General features: G+C 48.0%; 1 pseudogene; it reads right to left on the reverse strand.

Annotated features, from left to right (window-relative positions):
• Positions 1-3,406: 3,406 nt before the first annotated feature.
• On the reverse strand, positions 3,407-3,878 carry LOC124512842 (U1 small nuclear ribonucleoprotein C-like; annotated as a pseudogene).
• Positions 3,879-4,383: the final 505 nt, after the last annotated feature.

Raw genomic sequence — 4,383 nt, forward strand, 5'->3', positions numbered from 1 at the left:
GCTTTAATTACTGCCTTCTTTTGGGATAGCACTAGTTATAGATGCTGTTGTACAAAGAAACACTGATGATATCATCTGTTTCTTCTGTTCTTCATCCTTTTATTATTGATTTGATTCTAGGTTCTGGTTTTGAATAGGTCACAGCACATATAGTAAATAAATACTAGCATATTAAGCTTTAAAGTCATCCTTTTCACTGGCATCGATGTCATCGTATTTCAACCCATTTTGATTCAGTTCAAAACAGTTCAGTAGGTTTTTGAACTCCTACTCATTCAGAGCATTGTGTTGGGCACTAAGGATACAGACGTGCCTCCTTATGGCTCCAGTTCTCATGAGGCTTACCGTCTAGTGAGAAGACAGACATTAAAGAAGTAATTATATGCCATTAGGATAATCACCAACGCTACAGGATAGTGTAGTAGGAAGACTCGACCTAATCTTTCTTTTCTTTTCTTTTTTCTTTTTTAAGACTCAGCCTAATCTTGATGGGTAGAGCAGGAAATGGGCACAAGGAAGGAAGAAGGGGAAGTAAGATGCCAGCTGAGAATTGAAGGATGAATTTGTTGGAGGTGGGTGGGTGTTGGAGGGTGATGGGGACAAGAAGCAAAGAGCACTTCAGTGGAGAATATAGCAGTGCCAAGGTCTAGAGAGCTTGGCATATTTGTAAGCTTAAGGGAAGACCAGTTGTTTCCTACTACAAGAGGGAGAGTCATAGGGGATGACCTAGGACAACCTCGCCAGAACTACACTATGGATCTGGGACTTCATCCCAAGGGATTGGGAAGGCTGGATTAAGTGGTTGGGATGTATTATACTAAGCAGGTAGCAGATGATGATGATGACGATGGGGTTGAAGATGATTGTAATCACAAACACTTATATTGTGCTTACTACGTGCCAATCACTGTTCTAAGCACCTTATAAACATGAATTAATTTACATAAAGACCCTTCTAATCTACCTCCATTTTCTGGTACCAGGAGGCAAGACCAAGCCAAAGTATATGAGAGAAACCTGAGTCAGGTGCTGGGGAGACCAGAGACCAGAGGCAAACCCTACGAGAGTGTTCTGGAACCAAGTTCTCAGGGTCTGGCAGAGAAGGACCTGAAGGACAGCAGGTTGGGGATAATCCAAGAGGGCCGGGTGACTGGCACAGACAGCTTTGGGGTTTCTCAGCTCGGCTTAAATGGCAGAAGGCACATCACACAGAGCTTGGTGTGCCGAGGTGGTCTATCTCCTACTCTTGGTGTGAACTTCAGAAGATAATGGAGGCGACCCAGAGACTCCTGTATAGGGTATGTGGACATTAGAATTGCAAATGCTAGGCTAAGACATGAGTAAAAAGTAGGAGAACCTCTATGTTATGATCAGAACCTGAAAATGTTTTTTGAAATTTTGTATTGCTTATTTATTCTTGAGAGACAGAGCATGAGCATGGGAGGGGCAGAGACAGGAGGAGACACAGAATCCAAAACAGGCTCCAGGCTCTGAGCTGTCAGCACAGAGCCCGACACGGGGCTCGAACTCACAAACTGCAAGATCATGATCTGAGATGAAGTCAGACGCTTAACTGACTGAGCCACCCAGGTGCCCTGATCAGAGTCTGAATTTTAACCGGTACTGACATTGACTGGCTAAGTCATCTGTCAGCTGACAATATGGGTAACGTCCACTGCGCGTACGTCGCAGTAATTTGGAGTGGGGCACGGGTATTTGTACCGTGGAGGGTATCGGGAAAGCTACCCTGGCCCAGAGTCTGAGAGGTTTGCCTCTAATGCCAGTGTTGCTATCATCCAGCCACGCGAGCTGCTGCAAACCACTCGCCCTGCCCAAGTCTCAGTTTTCTCATCTGTGAAACGGGCTCTATGCAATTGTTATGACGATGGAATGAAATTTTACGTGTGAGCGCATCCCTCCTAGGGGCGACAGACACATCACTGGATTAGGGGCGAGCGGATGCTGAGGAAACTGGCTGTGCTCTAAATCAGCATAAAACTGGCTTGTCCCAGAGCGTCAACTTTATAAATTGGTGTCATTCGGGAGATGCAGTTGGCGGGTATCTGCGTGTGTGCTTTCAGGGCATCCTTTCCCCGGGAAAGGGGCCCACAGAATACAAATGAGGGTCTGAGGGTTGCACGGCAGGCTCTCAGCAGCGTGGGCGGTTGCCATGTGATCGGCGTGGCAGGCTCACAGCAGGGTGGACAGCTGTGACAGTAGCCGCTTCTGCTTCCCATCATCCTTTCTCTCTCTCCCACCTGACTTTGCAGGGACCAGCTGTCCTCCACCCAGATGGTCGTGACTAAGTTCCGGAGTATCTAGAATTCCAAGAAGGGGTAGAGGCAGATGGCCTGGAGCGGTCAGAGAAAGCTTTAAAGCAGACCCAGGAACTTGAGCTGGACGTTGAAAGGTAAATCGAAGTGGGGCGGTCGTGGAGAAGGAAAGGCATTTCAGGTGGAAGGATCAGCAAGAGCAAAGGCTCAGAGGCATAAGTGCATGCGGGGCTGTGACCAGGTGGCAGGGCATTCTCAGGAGATGGTGAGAGATAACCAACAAATCAAATCAACCACCATCCCGCGTCTGGATTATGTCTGGCACCTTGCCCATCAATTTATTGCTAGCCCGGCCTTTCCTGGTCACCTGTTTTATGAGCCAACATCCATCACTCATTGTCAGAAAGTTCTTGCTCGTGTCTAACCTAAGTCCACGCTGCTAACATGAGGTTGTTTTTTCCGGGTTTGGTCTTCAGAAGAGATAAAAGGCACAGTTTATGGGAAGGCCCAGCTTGGAAAATATCCAGGTCTTGACCCCAAATATCCCCTTGGAAAGCCTCTGCTGTCTGGAATGGCCCAAGGAACTGGAGCAGAGGGATCCTGCTTCCAGAGAGGGGTTCTTGGCTGTTCTGGGGCTTCCGAGTATTTCCTCCTTGTCTTTTTTTTTTTTTTTAATTTTTTTAAAAATGTTTTTATTTATTTTTGAGACAGAGAGAGACAGAGCATGAGCAGAGAAGGGGCAGAGAGAGAGGGAGACACAGAATCTGAAGCAGGCTCCAGGCTCTGGCCCAACGCGGGGCTCGAACTCACACACTGCGAGATCATGACCTGAGCCGAACTCGGACGCTCAACCGACTGAGCCACCCAGGCGCCCCTTGTCTTTTTTTTTTTTTTTTAACTAAAACAGTTGACAATTTTATTTTCACATTTCACAATAGAAATGAAAATTGCCCTTTTTTTTTTTTTTTTGGTCCCACTACTCCTCTGCCAAAACTATTCTCTCTCTTGATAGGAAGGGGGAGCAAGTCTTCCCTGTCATGCTGTTAGAAAACACCCAGAGTCACAGCACCATGATCTCCTGGTGAAGCAGAACAAGTAATAGAAAATGGATATAAAGAGGTTCCCATCTCTACTTATCTGCCTGGTCGGGTCATTCCAGGCCGAGTGGGCGCCATCATGGGATGGGCGGGGCTCTCACCACTGGGGGCCCAGGCGTCCTTGGCATGTGGCCTCCCCTAGATGGTCTCATTCCAGAAGCAGGTCCCACTGGCATCATCCCAGAAGAGGGAGGGCCCATCCTTAGCATCATGGCAGGGCCCCCCCCTTAGGGGTCCTGGCATCATACCAGGGCGAGGAGGACTCGGGAGCCTGGGGGGAGGTGGGATCATGGCCCCGGCAGGAGGAGGAGCAGAGAATGGAGGAGGAGGGATTTTGCTGAAATGCCGAGGTGGTTTTGTGGGTCAGGCTCTGAGGCTGCTCTCTATCCATTTCTGATAGTCTTTTACATTCTCTTTGTGTTTCCTACCGCTGCGGTGTTGTCTTTCTCACAGATGGAGAGTCATGGGTCAGGGATGTGTCGCAGGGGTCACAGTACAACCCAGCCATGCTGTTCTGCGGCCCAGTGCCCCCCCCCCCACCTTTGTCTTTTCCTCTGATAAAAGGGCTTGAGATTCCCCCATTCAGCTCATGTTGAGAAGGAAAAAAAAAAAAAATGGAAGAATTCCTCGTCTTTGTTTTTGGAATAAAAATAATGTGCAGATGCCAAAGATCATATTGGGATGCAGCATTTAAGAGAAAAATAGCACAGGTTTTTAAAGGTAGTTTATTTCTGGGCGCCTGGGCGGCTCAGCCGGTAAGTGTCCGACTTTGGCTCAGGTCACGATCTCACAGTTTGTGAGTTTGAGCCCCATGTTGGGCTCTCTGCGGTCAGCACAGAGCCTGCTTCAGATCCTCTGTCCCCCTCTCTCTCTCTCTGCATGTCCCGCTCCCCCTCCCCCGCTCTCAAAAATAAATAAACATTAAGAAAATAAACTATATTTCTGATTTTTAAAATGGGTGCTTCTGGTATATTAAAATTGCCCCCAAAAGCAAGGGAATGGCATCAGAGAGA

Source organism: Lynx rufus, unplaced genomic scaffold (genome assembly GCF_022079265.1).
Source record: "Lynx rufus isolate CCGP_SWC_20201006 ecotype Redwood Valley unplaced genomic scaffold, mLynRuf1.p SCAF_18, whole genome shotgun sequence".
NCBI classification, from domain to species: domain Eukaryota; kingdom Metazoa; phylum Chordata; class Mammalia; order Carnivora; family Felidae; genus Lynx; species Lynx rufus.